At 34.1% G+C, this 22,021-nt stretch overlaps 1 protein-coding gene across 3 annotated transcripts in view; it reads left to right on the top strand.

Moving 5' to 3' along the window:
• Positions 1-9,468: 9,468 nt before the first annotated feature.
• The window catches only part of LOC6051146 (calcium/calmodulin-dependent 3',5'-cyclic nucleotide phosphodiesterase 1A), a 660,139-nt gene continuing 647,586 nt past the window's right edge, over positions 9,469-22,021 (top strand). For all 3 annotated transcript variants that reach the window (XM_038257817.1, XM_038257820.1, XM_038257816.1), the window contains exon 1: positions 9,469-10,545. The gene's annotated coding sequence lies outside the window, so the exon portion shown is untranslated. The remainder of the gene's footprint in view (positions 10,546-22,021) is intronic.

Genomic DNA, 22,021 nt, shown 5'->3' with positions numbered 1-22,021 from the left:
TGCAAAAACCACTCCCAAAGTCCACACGCAAAGGCTTTCCCTTTCGGCGCCACCGGAATACATTTACCCAGTATACTCAACTTGCACTGTATACGAACAAACAATACAATATATTTCATATTGGAGAGAATCTTCGGGCCTTAAAAACACGAACGATACGGCGGTGACTGTCCCAAATACCACAAAAGGGATCGCTGCGATGCAAAGGCGAACTTTTGGAGTGGTTTTAAGTGATTTTTTGAAATTGTACATGACTTTTGTGTAATTTTTATTTTTATCAAGATTAAAGTCTGAATCCAATCGGCAAAGTTGGCAACAACTTAGCGAGGACGCAGTTGGGAACAGACCGAAGTTGCATGCAAGTTTAGTTTGTTATGTTGTCGCAGTGGCGCTAGTGTCGCTGCATTTCGTTTAAGTTCTACTTTTATGTTTAAAACGTTACTTTATTTTACAGCTACAGCATAAGCATTGATTATGATTATGGAATGATATTTAAGATATCTGTGATTTTTAAAAACAATGTAATTAAATAGTAATAGAAAGGGACAAAAGGAAACTAGCGAAGAAACGAACCATAACAGCTTAATGTGAGTAGTGTTTGAGCACCGCAACACAATTCGGGACAGAAGAAAAAATAAAGAAACAAGCGTAAACGATTTTTCTGTTGAAAATCTGATCATCAGACACCCAAATACCAAAAGATACCACACGATACGTTTGCTTAACAAAAAAACTCATTTTCGGTATACACGTGTTTACTTCATGAAAACTAAAAGAAGAAACCAAAAAAAAAAACACACACCTTGTAAAACGACATTATTTGATTCTTGAATCAAAATTAAAAATTCATATATTTATTACCTTTAGACATGTCATCATTAAAATGCTTATTAAAATCGTGAAGAAAAAACAAACCCAAAACGAAAAACTACATCCAAACCTTGTATTTTAAGTAATCATATTTTCACACGCAAAAACAAAGAGCAAGAAAAAATGGAAATCGTAAGAAAATGGTCACACAAGAAACAAACGAACGCTAATATACGATCGCAGAAATGCACATGAACAACAAAATGGAAGCAAAAAATGTGAAAAAAAAGTTTACAAGTAAAGGAAAAAAAGAACTTGCACAACACCCACACAATCGTAAAACAAAGGTAAAACGAGATCGGAAAATATTCCCGGCGAGAAAAAAAGGAAAAGAATGTAAGGAAAACCAAACACACTGACAAACAAAAAAGAAGAAGAAAAAAACAAAACACTGTTCCCATAATATGTGAAAAGTCGATGCAAATAATATATGAACAAGAACAAAATGGATATGATAATTTATATATGAATATTATAAAAATAAAAATTAATTTGTTGCTAAAGCGATTGTGTCTTAAATGTTCTAAACTGTCCGAAAATCCTATGAATACAAAATTAAAGGGAAATATTTTTTTTTCATTTCATTATTTAGGGGAGTTTGGGGTAATATGGACAGTGGGGGTAATTTGAACACCCCTTTAAAAATCATGTTTTCTTCGGATATAAAGTGAAAACGGCAATTTAAGTGATAAGGCTAGTACTAGTAATGGCCTAGGAGTATGGACAAACCAAAAAAGTTGGAATAGGTTAAGTAGTTTTAGTATAATATGTAAAAGTTTCCAAAGGCCGGTTGGCACTGCCTTAAATTCTAATATTTGAAGGTTAGGAAATAAGGTTTTGCAGGAGTTATGTGGCAAAAAAGTGGACATTTTTTGTTTAAGGGGGATGCTTGAACGATTTCTGAGATATGTACGTATAAAAATTGTGCATTTTATCCATTTTTATCATCAAAAATCGCAATTTATGATAGAATATGCTATGGGGGTAATTTGGACATGGCTTGTGGGGTAATTTGGACATACCTGAAAGTCTACCTGTCAGGCAACAAAAAAGTAACTTTCATGGTTGGATGAGTTTTTAAAGGGATTTAGGTAAATTTAGAGGGATTTAATAAGTCAAAACAATCAAAAATGAATGTGAGCAATGCGAACTTTCACAAAACCCCTATTTTTAATTTAGATAAATTTATTCCAATATTCGAATTGATGCAAATCTGATTACTCTACATTTGGCATTCAATAAGACTTTAATGGTGATTGCTGTTAATTAATTTCTTTGACATTTCTAATTTCTATGCTGGTTTACAATAATATTTAAATTTGAAGGGCTACAGAATGTAAAATTAAAAAAAAAATGATATTTTCAGGCTAATAAATTCTATATAAAGATTGATTTATATAAACATAAACGATACCTTAATCACTAAAAACAAGTTTAGTGTGCCTGATCCAGAATCAATGTTTAAATCATTTCAGTATTAATGATTAAATTCTGTATACTACACTGAACTATTTGTTATCTTCCCATTGAATTATAATTCTATCACAAAATCATTATTTAAACCAAGCAACACTTCAAAATATAAAGCAATTACAAAACCAGGTTGAAGGATAAAAAACATGCTCAAAAAATCAAATGTTAAACTTATTCTTCAACATGTGTCCAAATTACCCCACAAAAGGTGTTCATATTACCCCACAAGGTATGTCCATATTACCCCACAAGGCATGTCCAAATTACCCCATAAGGCATGTCCAAATTACCCCATAGGGGTGTTCATATTACCCCCACACAAAAATGTGGGGGTAATTTGGACACCTTTTAATTTTTGCGATAAAAATGGGGTTTTCATCAAAATTTATCTAAATGAATGACATTTTTCCATCAAATATGGTCTCTATTATCCTCTGGTGTCATCTACATTCCTTTAAAATATCCATACAGCCCGTAACAGAGCAATTTCCTTAGGGTGTCCAAATTACCCCACACTCCCCTACTCATTTTACTCAGATCGTCAACAGATAAGGTAACTTTTAGAAGTCTGCGATTAGCAGAGCAGCGAGTCAGACGTGCGTCCCTCACACACCAATAAAAGTGCTAAAAAGTGCAAAAAATGCCTCACAGTAAGAAAAAGAGGCGGTCCTCACCAGCAGGATCGGCAGATTTGAAGAAGCTAAAGAATGCCGAAGCGCTACCTGCAAAGCCAGGCAGTTTGAGCAAGGACGCTCAAAATTCGTCTGGAAACCAGTTCGCTACCCTCCCTGTGGACTAGAGTGAGAAGGAAGAATATGAACCGAGGGAAAACCAACCAGCATCAATGGATGAAGGCAGTAGTGACCTGTTTTTGTCACAAGAACTTTTGAACATTTTCATCGAGATGACAACAACACTGCGTGGTTGCAAAACTCGTGTGGAACAAGTAAGAAAGCTTGGAGGATTTATTTTAAAATACAGTTCGTAGTTTACTTGTTCTAATGATTTTGAATATTTCAATGAATTTATTTTTTTAGTTTTAAGTTAGGATTCGTTGTTAGAGTTATTTTTTTTCTTTTTTACCCAAATGTATTCGATTCAATGCAAAAATGTAAAACACTTTGAAGTAAATAAATGAATGTGAAAAAAAATCATATTATTCGCTCTACAGCATTGCCTTGGCGTTCTCGATTGCGAGATTCCTACTCGAAACTCGGTGTCCGAAGGCTTGATTGTTGAGGTAATTGCAAATCTCTTTTTACACCTAAGCTTCCATCCACCCCGGAATTCGAACTGACGACCTTTCGATTGTGAGTCCAACTGCCTACCAGCGACACCACCGAGGCAGGACCCAGGGAGACGACTCCTACACCTGGACTGAGCTATCGACCTAACCCTTTAGGTTAGACCGGGGCCAACATTTACTTTCCCGTCCGACGGGGGACCTTCTGGGATCGAACCCAAGCCGACTGGGTGAGAGGCAACCACGCTTACCCCTACACCACGGTCCCGGATAAATGAATGTGAACAGTTAATAATAAAACGAAAAATATAATGAAGATGAAGAAATTCGAACCATTAAAAAATGCACTGACAAAAAATTTCATGATTTTTTATGTCACTTCTATAGCTGAAAATTAAAATAATTGATCATCATAATACAAAACATAATTAAAAAAAAAATCAATGATTTACTTTTTGGTAAATTTCGAGCAATCCTCATAAAAAAAAAAATCGTTTCCCGGGCAGACGGTAATAACAAAATTAATAATAATTCAATAACAAATCCTGTTAAAATAACAAAAAGTGTTATCATTTTATCCTGAAGTCCAACATCAAGAAGAAAAAATAATAACAGTTTCTGATAAAATAACAAAATTTGGTATTGAAGTGATATTATATTGAAAATGTTTAATAACAAGCTAATAAGAGGAAATGTTATACAATTCAAAAACTCTCCTAATAACAAAATGTGTTATTCGTTCGGTATACTGACTTAGAAAAAAAAATTACCATAAATCGCACAAATGGAAAAGTTTCTAAGTGTCCATAACACAATCTGTTATTATTTTTTTCTTTTGTTAAATATGTTTAGATCTTTGGGATAATTTTGTCTAATTTCGTCGGGGTCATTATTTTGGGAATGAAATGGGGTCCTTAAGCTAAAATTATTCTGAAAAGTTGAAATTTTGAAAGCTGATTTTTTAAATTATTTGATATACCCCCTAAGGGACTTTGCTAAAATTGGCTAGAACTATGGGATAATTTTGACCAATTTCGACAGGGTCATTATTTTGGCCATGAAATGGGGTCCTTAAGCTAAAATTATTCTGAAAAGTTGAAATTTTGAAAGTTGATTTTTTTAATTATTTGATATACCCCCTAAGGGACTTTGCTAAAATTGGCTAGAACTATGGGATAATTTTGACCAATTTCGTCGGGGTCAATTTTTTGGCCATGAAATGGGGTTCTTAAGCTTAAATTATTCTAAAAAGTTGAAATTTTGAAAGTTGACTTTTTAAATTATTTGATATACCCCCTAAAGGACTTTGTTTAAAATGGTTAGAACTATGAAATAATTTTGACCAATTTAATCGGGGTCATTTATTTCACCATGGGGTTTCAAGCTTAAATTTATCCGATAAAATTAACTTTTGAGAGTTCATTTTTTTAATTTTGTTATATTCCCTAACGGAATTGATTTATTTATTGAGAATTTTTGAAGAGTGAATAACAAAAACTGTTATTATTTTCACAGAGCCAGGAAGTCGGAGCTGACGTTGAAGTTCGAGCTGAAGTGAGACCTCGGAGACTGCATCGGATTCAGCAAATTTTCAGCAACTTTACTTGGGGTCGGAATCTGTGAAGTCGGGTATTTTTGGAGAGCTGAAGTCGTCGTTGACGTCATATCCTGCATCCAGAGTCGGAGTTGTCTTCAAAGTATGGATTCAAAGTCGCTTGAAGGAACCCGACTCTGCAGCCCTGACTAGTACAGAGGAGTTATGGCAACTGCAGGTTTATTTGCAAATTACAAATAAACCAAAACAATAACTTTTTTTTTGTTATGGAGACATGCCAGTTCAATAACATTTTTTGTTATTATGCTGCTCCACCCTTCCACACAAAATAACAAATCTAGTTATTCCTTCATGATTCCTTCTGTGTTATTGGTTTGTTATTGCAATAACAACATAATAACAGTTTAAGTTATTCTTCGAACAAATCTTTGTTATTGATTTTTGTTATTTTAACAACTAATCCGATCATCCCAATAACATATTTCGATCTTCTCACAATATCAAAAACTGACCTTCCCAAGTTATTTCCGTCTGCTCGGGTTCTAGATTGAAAATCAAATTTGCAATCCAAAATAGCAAAAAAAAAAGAGATTTTTCGTGAAATGATTTTTTAGTTTAATAATTATGAAAGTAAAACCAAAGAGTGGTAAAACACCCCACAGAAATTCTCTAGAATTTCATAAATCGACTTTTCATTGCAATCAAATGACGGAACAGCAATGTCCAAAAAGAAATTTTAGAGAATTTTCTCTGCTTTTCGAATAAACTTTTTCAATGATGAATCGGGTGATAATAAAAAAAATCATCATTTGGGATACCCTCTGTTTTGATTCCTTAGACAAAAATAAATATCTGCCAATTCAGTTAAGTTTTAGGGGTCACTATAGAGCGATAAAAGTTTATATGGAGATAATCGCTCAAATGTTTGCAGAAAAACATCGTTTCAGTATTTTTCAAGTGGCGCAGGACGTCCAAAAGGGTCCAAGTGTGAGATTCTTGTTGAAAATTCGCCATTTTGGTCACCATCATAGATTTAAAAATTTTAATTCACATTAGCGTAGTTTAGGGGCAGCATACAATCATAAATTTGACAACGAAAAAAATTTTTTTTCTTGATTCGATTATCCAAATTGAAATTTTTCCGAGGCCTTCGGATAATCTAGTCTGGACTGTATCTTAAGGTCGTCCTATCAATATTTACAACCCGAGCAGACGTAAATAATTTGAGAATAACATTTTTGAAATTTGAAAAAACTAGGCCAATAAAATTTTATGTTATTAATAACAAGATTTGTTATTCGTCGTCATGATATTTTTTGTTATTGGATTGTTATTGTAATAACAGACTTATAACATTTTGAGTTTTTCTTCGAACAAATCTTCGTTATTTTTTTTTGTTATTTTAACAACTAATCCGTTGAGTTGGAAATTTTTTTGGACTAATGTTAAGATTTTTTGAAAAAAAAATCAGTATTGCTTCAAAATTTCATAACTAAGTTAAAGATTGTTTGCCCGTTCTGAAAATTTCTGAATAGTTTACATTTGATGTACACTCAAACATGTCAGAAAATAAAACAAATTCAAAATAGTGTTTGTTTGCAAATCAAGCTTTAATGACAAAAAGTGAAATTAAAAATCACCATATTTTTTTACCGAGTATCATTTTTTTCACTGTAGGGCAATTCTCTACGAAATCAGTCTTTTTTCTTAAATTTTAATTTTTGCATTTTTTAATCCGACTGAAACTTTTTTGGTGCCTTTGGTATGCCCAAAGAAGCCATTTTGCATCATTAGTTTGTCCATATAATTTTCCATACAAATTTGGCAGCTGGCCATACAAAAATGATGCATGAAAATTCAAACATCTGTATCTTTTGAAGGAATTTTTTGATCGATTTGGTGTCTTCGGCAATGTTGTAGGTATGGATACGGACTACACTGGAAAAAAAATTAAACACGGTAAAAAAAATTTGGTGATTTTTTTATTTATTTTTTTATCACTAAAACTTGATTTGCAAAAAAAACACTATTTTTATTTTTTTATTTTTTTATATGTTTTAGAGGACATCAAATGCCAACTTTTCAGAAATTTCCGGGTTGTGCAAAAAATCTTTGAGCGAGTTATGAATTTTTGAATCAATACTAATTTTTTCAAATAATCGAAAAATTAGTCGCAAATTTTTTTTAACTTCATTTTTCGATGTAAACTCAAATTTGCAATCAAAAAGTACTGTAGTGAAATTTTGATAAAGTGCACCGTTTTCAACTTAAATCCATTTTTAGGTGACTTTTTTGAAAATAGTCGCAGTTTTTCATTTTTTTAAATTAGTGCACATGTTTGCCCACTTTTTAAAAAAATATTTTTGAAAAGCTGAGAAAATTCTCTATATTTTGCACTTTTGAACTTTGTTGATACGACCCTTAGCTGCTGAGATATTGCCATGCAAAGGTTTAAAAACAGGAAAATTGATGTTTTCTAAGTCCCACCCAAACAACACACCATTTTCTAATGTCTATACCTCAGCAACTTATGGTCCGATTTTCAATGTTAAAATATGAAACATTCGTGAAATTTTCCGATCTCTTAAAAAAAATTCAAAACTTTAAACCAAGACTAACATTTTATAAGGGCGTAATATTTAATGTTTGGCCCTTTTGAAATGTTAGTCTTGGTTTAATTTTTTTGAAAATTTCACGAATGTTTCATAGTTTAACATTGAAAATCGGACCATTAGTTGCTAAGATATCGACATTAGAAAATGGTGTGTTGTTTGGGTGAGACTTAGATAACATCAATTTTCCTGTTTTTAAACCTTTGTCTTCGTATTTCGTACGACTCGTGCTGAAAAAATCCTCTTTTTGCAACTTGTTGCATAAACAACTATTTTGATTGCAAATTTGATTTTACATAAAAAAAACTTACACAAATCAGTTTGAAATATATTGAATCAAAACTTCCCAACCACCAATAACGAATTGATTTTCCACTTCATTGCCCGCTGTTTGTCACGTGCGAAAAATCAAGTTTTAAATTGAAAACTTTCGCTGCCTCAACAAATCAACACGGTGGTGGAACGTGCTTCCAAGAACTTATTTTTATCAATATTCTCTCCACACTTGTTGCAAGAAAACTTTATTTCCCCGAGATTTGGCGACGCTGATACGACGTGGGAGCAATTTTTCATCGGAGTTTGATTCGCTCATTTGAATTTGAATGGCAGTCTCATCAGGATAACGCACAAGTGTTTTCACGAGTTCGTCGTCGACTCCGTGTGAGCATAAATCATCACATTTTCCCTCCATGCTCCATTTCCCCACCCACTCATTCATGATGTTTTTCCCGGAGGGTCGAAGGAGAGTGAGAATATGTTTTATGGGTCTCTCTGTCTGGTTCTGGCAGCGATTCGTTGGATTTCGTGTTCAAGTTCAACGGAGCAGCTGGTCGGCAAGAGAGCAGCAAAACAAAGCTGTCCTGCTTTGGGGGGCCGTGATTCAACAGCTGTTTCCGCCGCTTCTCTTCTGAGAGTGAAGCGTGAGTGAGAGGAGAGTTTTCCTGAGAAAATCCGACCGTTGTTATCAGTAACTAGTGAAAGTAGGGTTGTTTTGGGGAGCATGACCTACAACTATCGAAGGGATGCCAAATTAGCAAGCAAAAAAGCAAAAAAGCAAAAAAGCAAAAAAGCAAAAAAGCAAAAAAGCAAAAAAGCAAAAAAGCAAAAAAGCAAAAAAGCAAAAAAGCAAAAAAGCAAAAGCAAAAGCAAAAAAGCAAAAGCAAAAAGCAAAAGCAAAAAAGCAAAAAGCAAAAAGCAAAAAGCAAAAAAGCAAAAAAGCAAAAAAGCAAAAAAGCAAAAAAGCAAAAAAGCAAAAAAGCAAAAAAGCAAAAAAGCAAAAAAGCAAAAAAGCAAAAAAGCAAAAAAGCAAAAAAGCAAATAAGCAAATAAGCAAATAAGCAAAAAAGACAAAAGGACAAAGAGTTTGAATGTTTCCAAAGCTTGTTGAAATTTCTTCCAACAAAAACTACATTCATTAGTTGCCTTCAAATTAAAATTTTGGCAACCTTGCACTAGATTACACTCAGCATCCTGCCAACGACATTTTTCTCTCTCCAATTTTTTTCTCTCTCTCGCCATTTTCCACCATTTCCGCTCACCAACTTCCACCCATCTTCAACAACATCAACAACGGTTGCACGCTCCAGACGGTAACCGATTCCACCCCCTTTTCCCTCCCACTTCACCCCCGAACTCTGCCAGGACTCTCCAGGATTGTGAACTTGTGAAGGCACGTTCCTGACAAGTTTGCCCCCCCCGATCAGTTGGCGCTCAGCTGTGAAGGCCTTCGGTAGTGTTTCGGTCCTCGAGACTTCCGGTGGACACTTCTTTGCTGCTCCACACAGGTTCCAAGGGCAGGCCCCGGTTGGCCCTTCTGAGGGAGAGCTGCGCGCTCTCTTTGTGTTTCCGGGTAGTTGTTTGCAATAGTTGTTGGTTGAGTGAAAAGTTGGCTGATTTTGGGGAAAAGTTTGCTGAATTTGAGCAAATTTTGATTTTCAACGGAAGTGGAGGCAAAATTCGTGCAAACGGAAGTCGCTGGGCAACTTCCGGGGGCGTTGAAAGCAAGTCTCGCGTAGAGTTCAACTGGTTGAACCAAATTTCCTGCCGCGCGCGAGTTTTTTTTGCTGAAAGTGTGTTTGTGTGCAGTTGTTTGTGTGTACTTCCTTCGGGAAGGAAACGGAGAAATTGGCGTGTTTGAATTTTCCAGGGAAATTGGAAAAACCGTCGTCGGTTAAGAAACCCTTAAACAGGGAACATCTCATTTGCGTGCGAAGAAGAAATTAAAACCAGTCAAACAAATTTGGAATTGATCGATGTTCAACTGTTGGTGACGGCTTTTAAGGAAGGGCGGACGTCGTTGATTGACGGCACAAGATAAGTGTCTGTTGGCTAATTAATTTTAATGATTGCCAGCGTTTTTGTGGTCACGAAAACAACACCCCCACCCCTCTGCTTTCTACGGAAAGTAATACAAGCAGAAGAAGAGGAAGCAGTGTGAGTTAATTTGTGGCTGATTGGAGGCACGTTGCCGGTCGCAAGGAAAGCTTATCGATTACAAAATATTAATCTGACAGCAGGTCGAGGAAACGGGTGGTTTTCGGCATTGTTTTGCGAGAGGAAAAGTTTTGTGCCCCATCATCGTCGTGTTTGTAGTAATAAAGCGAGCGGAATTTCTGGCAGTGAAGTGTGTTTGGCTTTGATGGTGAACAAGCGTTTGTGAGAAAGTGGAAATTGGATTTCCGAAACAATAATCGGTGGGAAAATAAATAAGGAGTATTAATAGCAGCATCGCGAGTTGAGAACCAGTTTCGATAAGGATTTTATCATTGGAATTGGCGTGAAATTGATCGAAGGTAAGCTGAATGCACAAAACAATCTGGAATATTTGAGTAACTTTTCACCATTGTTATGTAATTACAATGCTGATTAATTTAAAAAATGACTGTATGGTAACAAACCTGCCTGATTTCAATCTGAGTTACTTCAACAGAATGGATCTAGTTGGATTAGCCTGGTAATGATGTACTTGGACTTGGTTGGCAAATATGTTTGAAGTTTTATTACTGACTATTAGGGTGACAAGAAAAATTCAACTAAGGAACTGTGCCAATTTTGAGCCAAATCTTTTAAGGTTTAAGGGTAGCTAATGATCGTTGAAGATTGAATGGGTAAGTTCACAAAAATGTATAACATTTTCAATGTTCCACCAAAAAGTGGCGTATTAGATCATTGTCCAGTAAAAGATTTTTAAGTTAAAATTGTATGACAAACAACTTTTTCAAAGACAGAAAAACGATCCCTGACGAGTAGTGTGTCCCAAAAAAGGCGATGTGGCGGAAACTCACCTCACCCTGAATTCGATAGTTTTTTTTCCCTTAGGAACAATGTTTTCATGCAACGAAAAATTCTCAAAAATCAAATTGCCACATATCTCCCTTTAAATCAATGTTAGGAGTACTATCAAAAATGTTCTGAATTCACATTAATCCAGTTCGTTGTCATTTTTCACTTGTACTGGTTGGAATAAATGAAATTTTTTGCCTGATTTTTGCTTTCAAATTTCTCTCAAAAATCCATCAAACTTTTATCGAAGCTAACAATTTTCATCTTGTTGGTGACATATTCTGAACAATTTTGCTTTTTTAACACTTAGTTTTTGTCTCATCAGTGCCAAAACACAGCCATTAAAATAAATATCTATGGTTTTTACTACTTTGACGATGTGACTATAGCACCATTACGAAGAAATCCATGTTAAATTAACCGCATTTTTAAATTATACCTTAATTATAACAAAAACACATTGTTTTCAATATTTTGATAAAAATTCCTTATTAATGAAAAAATATTACTAACATTAATAAACATGTTTTATTTAATAAAAACGTTACTTAATCCACCTTTAGGTGGTTGGTGCCTTCCTCACATTCATAAAGTCAATTCATTCAGTAAAAATAGTAACATTCCCTTAACATGTTTAACAAATCAATTTTATTACTGATTTCTTTTGATAGGGTTCGCTGACCTTCAATATTTCTGGCTCATCGGCAAGATCTGATAAAAAACTATTCAACGATAGTTCGCATGGAAGATTCAGACAATATTTCTATCACAATATCTGAAATACGGCCTCCAAAATTTGTATGAATAACACATAAGTGCTGATAACTTTTGATTTGGTAATCAGATCTTCGATGTTTTAGCCACATTTGAAAGGTCTTTCGATTATCTAACTAACGATGGGTCGCATGATGGACCCGGAAATCATTTTTATTGAAATCTCTGAGATCCAACCTCCAAAAAGTGTATAAATAACACTTAAGTGCTGATAACTTTTGATAGGGTTGCCAGATCTTTGATGTTTTAAATTCATTTGAAATGTATTTCAATTATCTAACTAACAACGGGTTGCATAAGAGATCCGGACATCATTTGCATTGAAATATCTGAGATCCAGCCTCCAAAAAGTGTATAAATAACACTTAAGTGCTAATAACTTTTGATAGGTTTGTCAGATCCTCGATGTTCTAGGATCATTTGGAAGGTCTTTCGATTATCTAACTAACGATAGGTCGCATGATGGACCAGGACATCATTTTCATTGAAATATCTGAGATCCTGCCTCCAAAAAGTGTATAAATAACACTTATGTGCTAATAACTTTTGATAGGGTTGTCAGATTCACGATGTTTTGAGCTCATTGGAAAGGTCTTTTTAAATACCTTTCTGAAAATGTATAACATGGTAGATTTTCTTGCAAATCCTCTGGACATACGTCAAAATCGTTTTTTTAGCATAACTTTTGAAGTGCTTAACTAAACTTGCTGATTTTAAATAGAGACCTATGGGACCCCAAGACGGATCGAATGAGACTAATACGGTCAAAATCCGTTAATCCAGTCCGGAGATAATCGAGTGACAATTTTTTTGTCCACCCACCTACACACATCCACACAGGCATTTGCTCAGGACATGATTCTGAGTCGATATGTATATGTGAAGGTGGGTCTACGAGGTCCAATTAAAAAGTTCATTTTTCGAGTGATTTTATAGCCTTTCCTCAGTAAGGTGAGGAAGACAAAAAGAAATTTCCCTCAAAATCGTAAAAAATACGATACTGATAGAGCAATTCTCTACACAGAAAAAAATAAAGTAAATTTGGAAGCTGTAATTTTTGAAGGTTGAGTATTACCTTTTTATGATGTAATTTCAAAAAAAAAAATTGACCGAGTTAAACATTTTTGAATCAATACTGATTTTTTCATAAAATCGAAATTGGTCGCAAACTTTAAAATCTTTTCGAAAACAATACTTTAATTTTAATTTAATCAAGACAAACAATTCAAAAGGGCGTAATTTTGAATTTTTGGTTCTTTAGAAATGTTAGTATTGATTTAAAAAACACTGAAGATATTGTTTTCGAGAAGACCAAATTTTGCGAATGTTTCATAATTTAACATTAACTAACGGACTTTTAGTTGCTGAGATATCGACATTAGAAAATGGTGGGTTGTTGGGTGAGACTGAGAAAACATAAATTTTCCTGTTTTTAAATCTTTGCATGGAAATATCTCAGCAACTAAAGATGGCATCAACAAAGTTGAAAAAAGCAAAATATAGAGAATTTTCACAGCTTTTCAAAAATATTGTTTTCAAAGGTGGGCAAACAAGGGCACTAATTTAAAAAAATGAATAACTGCGACTATTTTCAAAAAAAAAAAAAAACCTGAAAATGGCTATAACTTAAAAACGGTGCACTTTATCAAAAGTTCATTAGAGTACTTTCTGATTGCAAATTTGATTTTACTTCGGTAAATGAAGTTGAAAAATTTTGCTAGCAATATTTTGATTTTTTGAAAAAATCTATATTCATTCAATTCAATTCAATTCAATTCGGTTTTATTGGTGAATAATCAAGATATAATGAGTTATTTTGAAGTGCATAACAGAGTTTTGGAGTTCCTTTCAGCTGTGTGTTGCATCATAATCCGTTTTGGAACAATTATTTCTTTAACTAAGACACTAGCAAGAGTAAGAAAATTAAAAAAATAAAACTTACAGAAATTGCAAAGGAAAAGGGATAGAGGAAGAGAAAGCTTATATCTAGATCATAGGTTATTTATCCTTTGTAGATGTGTTTGATCATCAGTTCCCCAAGGGCCAGGAATGGTTCCGCCTTGTTCCGGCAGCTCCGAAACCGCGTCATCATCTCCCCCGCGAGAGCAAAGAACTCCGGCTGGGAGAAGAGATCTTCGCCGGTGACTTCTTGCTGGGACGCATTGCCGTTACTTTCGGGACATTTTTAAATGAAACATTTAGTTTTGATGAACCTTTTCAAAAAAAAAAAAAAAAGAAAAAACTCCAGATGTATAGTCCATAAAATGACATGTTCCAAAAAAAATACAGTTGAATAACGGAAAATGGCAGAGTTTTCAAAACTTTTTTAGTGTTTTATTTTTAACAATGAAAAATACCTTTTTTTAATTTTTAGTACGCCATCAAATCGTCCAATTTTACATTAAAGTTCCTTTGACACCAAATTTCTATGTCATCATCGTTTCAAACTGCAATTTATTGTGAAACTCTTCTTTTTTCGAATGTTCAGAAATGAAAGGGGTCGTATAGTCCTTCCGTAACGAGCTTTCAAAATTTGAAGATCGGATTTGTAATGAGGTACAAAACTTACCCCTAAGGACAAAGTTTCACGCAAATCAAAAAGGTGTCAGGTCAACTTTTTTCCGATTTCGTGTAAGTTGGCAGAAAATTACTCATAGATAATAGCAAAGAAATTCAGCAAAAATTGTTTCAAACTTGTATGGAAGAATTCGGCGCTATAACAAATCATTATTGCGACCAAATTTCTCCTGAAACCTCAGCCAAACATTCTTCTAACAATAACATTCATTTCAAAACAAACGAAACATCCGCATTTAATTCGCCGCAAAAATATCCCTTCCGCGAATCAAATTTCCAGCTCTAGCAATTCTACGAAAACACATCATTTGTTCCGACGACAAACGAGCCGGATAACTTTTCGCATCACTTTCAGGTTGAAATTATGACGTCCGAAATTGTTCACTGCTCTCGTGCTGGAGCTTTTCCTTTCATCGAAAAACACACCTGTTCACAGCGGTTGTCCCACGCACACAACCGGTACCGGGGCAATCAGGACACATACATACAATAAAAGTGAGCAAGTTTTGGGGTAAAGGGTGAATTTTCGACTTATGTTGTTTAGTAAAATAAAAATAGTAATTTTAGTTTTTTTTCAAAAAATAATTAAATCAACTTCAAAAAATAATTAAATCAAACTTTTTTTTTCATAATTTTCTTGAATTTATAATTTTAAGAAGTTGAAAATCAAATAGATATCAAATTCAAAAAAGTAATTAATTTAAAAATTATAATATCACAATCTCTCACCCTAACTTTTCGGTTTATTGTTACATTCCATCCCCCGCCTGATGCCTCTACGTACTACTGCTGGGGACAGGTGAGACTTTTTGGGAAAAAAAGGTATTCGGAGAATTGTGCCAACGACCACAACCTGTCCGCCAAGCCAACCAGCCAGCCAGTCAGCTGAGCAGGGTAAATGTTTACCTTGTAGCCTTGTACCGCCACCACCCCCGCGCTTGTATTATATGCCGAGTAAATATTTGAACAATGTTTGCCAGTGCCATTCTGCGTGGAAAATGGGACCCATTTCCCGGGATCTTAATAATGTTTTTGTTACCCCGTGGTAATGTTATTACTCGGTGAAAATCCCTTTTTTATGAACTTCGCTTTTGAATAATATTTTTCTCCAAGCTTTCCAAACAATTCCTATTTAAGTTTTTCCGAGAGCCCAATTATCCCTCGACCTTGGCAACACTATTTTCCAAACCAGCGTTTCCAGCACTCCACTCAACTCGATTAAAACTGTACGGCTATCATGGCGCAAGTTGGGCGAACCCGGGACCTTTGGGCTTGGAAAAATGCAGAAAAAGTTGTTCCTGCCAGAAAAAACAAGAATAAAAAGCAGCTAACGATGGGCAAAAATAAAAAAAAAAGGCACAAGACACTTTACAGCTGGGAACACTGGTCCGGACAGGGCAGCAGGAGAGTGAAGAAAGGAGAAAGTTTCTAAATTCGATTGCGACGTGATTCGATTAAGTTTACTTCGAGAGAGGGGGAACAGTGTCTCGAGTCTCGAATGTTAGCATCCAATTTGGCAGTTTGGCAGAACAACGATGGAACAACAAATTTGCCAGCATTGTGTTTGGCTGGCGTGGCGTGAGTGCTTTCTGTATAATCGACAAAGTTTGCGCTCCAAACTTGATGTTGGCGAGAAAAACGGTGAATGTGATTGTTGATTTCTGTTTATATTGATTGGGCGTTTGAATCAAAATTTAATTCTGTTTTGCAAACTGATTTGAACATAATTTATGTGTGGTAATTTTTTCTGCCTATCAACATTGTTGAATACGTAATGTATGTAATGGATTAGAAGTTTGTTAGTGATAGAATGATTCTGTATAGTGTATTCTAATATGAGCAATTCTCTTCAATATATGTATTTTCTTAAATTTAAATTTTTGTATTTTTTAATTTTTAATTTTGTTGTGCTTTTGGGTATGCCCACAAACACTACGAAAAAACCGATAAAACCGATTTAATTCCACCAGGGGTGAGATAGAGTCTTTCTTACTAAAGAATATAACTTCTTTCAATTCATAACATCGACTATAACGTCAGCACAAAAGAAAGTGACATGATCTTATGATAAAAAATCTAATGATGAAATCAAGGTATTATTTATGATGTGTTTTCCAAAAGAAATTAAAAACGCAATATTTTTAATATTTTTATACCGTACATATTCTTAATCAAACAAGCGATTATGACAAACGCGAGCATAGCAAGCTTCCCATGCGCCAGTGAAGATGCACACCGCGGTTTTACCAGCAATTTCCTTACGCCGTCTTGGCCTTTTGAAGATTCCATTCATTTTTGAGCCCCTCAGTGAAAAAACACTTTTCGCTGCCAAACATGAACGACCTCGTGTCTGAGGTTTTGACGTTTCAGCTTCACACGTGTAAGAAATAAAACACGTGACATTACATCAAGTTTAATGCAAAGTTACATCTCAAAACACGATCCAGTTATGTGCATCAAATCTAATGTAAAATTAGGTCAAAATTGATTTATTATCTCATCCAAAGTTGTGTTTCAGATTTCCAATAGAAATTTTGACATTTCGCTTGAAATAGAATGTAAATTCACGTCATTATTTCATTTACATTGTTATTTTTAACATCAGATTGACGTAATATTATATTTTTTAGTAAGGCAAAGAAGCCATATTGCATCATTATTTTGCACATAAAATCATCGATACAAATTTGGTAGCTGTCCATACAAAAATGATGCATGAAAATTCAAAAATCTGTATCTTTTGAAGGAATTTATTGGGGTAATTCTCACACGAAATCGGGAAAAGTTGCCCCGACCCCTCTTCGATTTGCGTGAAACTTTGTCCTAAGGTGTAACTTTTGTCCCTGATCACGAATTCGAGGTCCGTTTTTTGATATCTCGTGACGGAGGGGCGGTACGACCCCTTCCATTTTGAACATGCGAAAAAGAGGTGTTTTTCAATAATTTGCAGCCTGAAACGGTGATGAGATAGAAATTTGGTGTCAAAGGGACTTTTATGTAAAATTAGACGCCCGATTTGATGGCGTACTCAGAATTCCGAAAAACGTTTTTCATCGAAAAACACTAAAAAGTTTTAAAATTCTCCCATTTTCCGTTACTCGACTGTAAAAATTTTGGAACATGTCATTTTATGGGAAATTTAATGTACTTTTCGAATCTACATTGTCCCAGAAGGGTCATTTTTTCATTTAGAACAAAATTTTTATTTTAAAATTTCGTGTTTTTCTAACTTTGCAGGGTTGTTTTAGAGTGTAACAATGTTGTACAAAGTTGTAGAGCAGACAATTACAAAAATTTTGATATATAGACATAAGGGTTTGCTTATAAACATCACAAGTTATCGCGATTTTACGAAAAAAGTTTTGAAAAAGTTACTTTTGCGTTTCTCTTTGTTTCGTCGTCCGTGTCTGTCGCGGGTGACCATGAACGGCCATGATCGATGACGACCAACTTTTTCAAAACTTTTTTTCGTAAAATCGCGATAACTCGTGATGTTTATAAGCAAACCCCTTATGTCTATATATCAAAATTTTTGTAATTGTCTGCTCTACAACTTTCTAGAACATTGTTACACTCTAAAAAATAACCCTGCAAAGTTAGAAAAAACACGAAATTTTAAAATGAAAAAATTTGTTCTAAATGAAAAAATGACCCTTCTGGGTCAATGTAGATTCGAAAAGTACATTAAATTTCCCATAAAATGACATGTTCCAATTTTTACAGTCGAGTAACGGAAAATGGGAGAATTTTAAAACTTTTTAGTGTTTTTTCGATGAAAATACGTTTTTCGGAATTCTGAGTACGCCATCAAATCGGGCGTCTAATTTTACATAAAAGTCCCTTTGACACCAAATTTCTATCTCATCACCGTTTCAGGCTGCAAATTATTGAAAAACACCTCTTTTTTCGCATGTTCAAAAATGGAAGGGGTCGTACCGCCCCTCCGTCACGAGATATCAAAAAACGGACCTCGGATTCGTGATCAGGGACAAAAGTTACCCCTTAGGACAAAGTTTCACGCAAATCGAAGAGGGGTCGGGGCAACTGCTGTGTGAGTTGGCGGAGAATTACCCATTGATCATTTTGGTATCTCGAGCAAAGTTGTAAGTATGGGCTAGAACTACACTGAAAAAATTATACAAGGTTAAAATTTTTTGGTGATTTTTCTTTTTCTTTTTGTCACTTGCAAAAAAACACTATTTATTTTTTTATTTTTTTACATCAAATGTCAACTTTTTAGAAATTTCCAGAACGGCAACACATTTTGACCGAGTTGTGAATTTTTGAATCATGATTTTTGAAAAATGTATAACTTTGACTATTTTTTAAAAAGTTACCTAAAAATGGCTTTAACATGAAAACGGTGCACTTTATTAAATTTCCACTAGAGTACTTTTTAATTGCAAATTTGATTTTACATCGAAAAATTATGTTGGAAAATTTTTGAGACCAATGTTTCGATTTAAAAAAAAAAAAACAGTATTAATTCAAAAATGTATAACTTGGTCAAAATTTTTTTTGTGCACACTGGAAATTTCTGAAAAGTTGTCGTTTGATGTCCCTTAAAACATATCAAAAAATAAAACACATTTAAAATAGTATTTTTGGCAAATTCAGTTCAGTGACAAAAAGTGAAATCAAAAATCACAAAAAAAATACCGTGTATCATAATTTTTAAGTGTAGTCCTTATCCATACCTACAACTTTGTCGCAGACACCAAATCGATCAAAAAACCCCTTCTAAAGATAAAGATTTTTGAATTATGATCTTTGTATGGACAGCTGCCAAATTTGTATGGAATATTATATGGACAAACTAACGATGCAAAATGGCTTCTTAGGGCATACCGAAGGCACCAAAAAAGTTTCAACCAGATTAAAAAAATGAATGATTATGATATAGAAATTCAGTGTCAATGGGTCTTTTATGTAAAAATGGGTTTGATGGCGTATTCAAAAAAATAAATCAAAATTGTGCCATTTGCCAATTTGCCATTTCTTTGGAACATTTTCTTGGAAATTTTTCATTTTAAAATTTCATAATTTTTTTAACTTTTCAGGGTTAAGTTTTTGAGTGTGAGAATGTTCCTCAAAGTTGTAGAGCAGGCATTTACCAATGTTTTATTACGTTAATATAAGGAGTTTGCTTGTAATCTTCACGATTTATTGCAACTTTACAAAAAAAAGTTTTTGAAAAAGTTACTTTTGTAATTTCGTCGTGAAACTACTTACTTTTTCTGTCATTCTTGAACGAAAAAGCTAGAGTGCGCTAGATTTACAGGCGTCGGTTTTGCGGTATTCGGTGCAATACACCAAATATTAAAATGCAAAATTCTTGTTCTAAATAAAAAATGACCCTTCTGGGTTTTTAAAGAATCGAAAACAACATTAATTCAAATCAATTCAATTCAACTCAGTTTTTATTAAGTAAATAATCAATTCACAATTTGTTTTGCAACTAAACCTTATAGAGTAATTCCAGCTCAAATCAGGAATTTTTCTGATACTTTTGTACCCGACCCTCTCCGATTTCAATGAAACTTTTTAGACATGTTATCCCAGGCCTATAAAAGCCATTTTTGTGTATATGAAGCCAATAGTACTCGAAAATAACATTTGAGAAGGGCGTAAGGTATTTAAATAGTTTTGTATTTTGCAATTTAAAAATTACTGTATCTCGAAGCAATTGCGTCGTATCAAAAAGTGGTAAAAACAAACTTGTAGGAAATTGGACGGGCTTTCTAAAAAAATAAACTGAAACAAAAATACACGCCACTTCTATGAGATTTTTTGATTTTTAGTTCTAAAACTTAAATTTCAAGGCGTTGTCACGATTTTTTTTCGTTCAAAATTTTTGAGGAAATAGCCTAAGATGTTATCAAAAGACTGACGAAAAATGCAGGATGGTATGTCTCTCCTAAAAAAATACAAAAATCATTTATTGCGCAATTCCCACTAACATGGACTTCGCACTATATTATTGCTATCGATCGCACTATTGCGACTTGTCAAACTGTCTTGGAAAATTTGAAATGTTCACCAAAAGTTCAAAGCGAGCCGCGGTTGCCGATCGTTTTTCAGCTGTCAATCGCAATTTAAAAGTGCGAAACGTCCAGTTTGGTGGAAACCTCGAGGTGGAAACTGCGACTGGAAATGTAAACAAACAAAAGCTGGTTGCCTAGTTTTTTAAAATGTTGTTGTTAAAAGTGCGAGAAATAAGTGCGGGCAAAATCCAAGTTACAGTGAAAGGATCAATACTAAAACTGTTTTTTTGAAAAGTGGTCTAAACGTCAAAATTTTAAAAAACCCATAGTGGGAATCGATTCCCCAGACAATTTTACACAAAAGTCTCGATATTGACCATTGTCCTATGTCCAATCCTTGGGAAAATACAGCGGTTTTAAAAATAAAAATGATGAAAAAATGGGTTTTTTTGTGGTTTTTGGCAATTTCGATATGACAGACTTGGTTTTTCAGTCTCGTTAATATTTTTACCGGAAAGCTCGTCCAATTTCCCATAAGTTTGCCTTTGACAGCTTTTTGATTTGACTCGTTTTGATATTTACATAAGCTAATTTACTATCCAGGTTTCTACCACACTGAAAAAAATATTCTCTTTTCAGTTATTAACAATGTAATTAAGCTTATAACTGTAAGCCCTTACATCCAATTGAAATGCTGTTAAAGGCAAACTTATGGGAAATTGGATGAGCTTTCCGGTAAAAATATTAACGAGACTGAAAAACCAAGTCTGTCATATAGAAATTTCCAAAAACCACCAAAAACCCATTTTTTCATCATTTTTATTTTTAAAACCGCTGTATTTTCCCAAGGATTGGACATAGGACAATGGTCAATATCGAGACTTTTGTGTAAAATTGTCTGGGGAATCGATTCCCACTATGGGTTTTTTAAAATTTTGACGTTTAGACCACTTTTCAAAAAAACAGTTTTAGTATTGATCCTTTCACTGTAACTTGGATTTTGCCCGCACTTATTTCTCGCACTTTTAACAACAACAATTTCATCATTTTTATTTTTAAAACCGCTTTTTTAAATTTTGACGTTTAGACCACTTTTCAAAAAAACAGTTTTAGTAAATGATTTTTGTTTTTTTTTTTTAGGAGAGACATACCATCCTGCATTTTTCGTCAGTCTTTTGATAACATCTTAGGCTATTTCCCCAAAAATTTTGAACGAAAAAAAATCGTGACAATACATTGAAATTTAAGTTTTAGAACTAAAAATCAAAAAATCTCATAGAAGTGGCGTGTATTTTTGTTTCAGTGTATTTTTTCAGAAAGCCCGTCCAATTTCCTACAAGTTTGTCTTTACCACTTTTTGATACGACGCAATTGCTTCGAGATACAGTAATTTTTAAATTGCAAAATACAAAAATATTTAAATACCTTACGCCCTTCTCAAATGTTATTTTCGAGTACTATTGGCTTCATATACACAAAAATGGCTTATATAGGCCTAGGATAACATGTCTACAAAGTTACAGTGAAATCGGAGAGGGTCGGTATACACAAAAATGGCTTATATAGGCCTAGGGTAACATGTCTACAAAATTACAGTGAAATCGGAGAGGGTCGGGTACAAAAGTACCAGAAAAATTTCTGATTTAAGCTG

This window comes from Culex quinquefasciatus, chromosome 2 (genome assembly GCF_015732765.1).
Source record: "Culex quinquefasciatus strain JHB chromosome 2, VPISU_Cqui_1.0_pri_paternal, whole genome shotgun sequence".
Taxonomy (NCBI): domain Eukaryota; kingdom Metazoa; phylum Arthropoda; class Insecta; order Diptera; family Culicidae; genus Culex; species Culex quinquefasciatus.
Note: the sequence above shows the minus strand (reverse complement) of the source record. Positions and strands in the feature narration are given on the sequence as shown.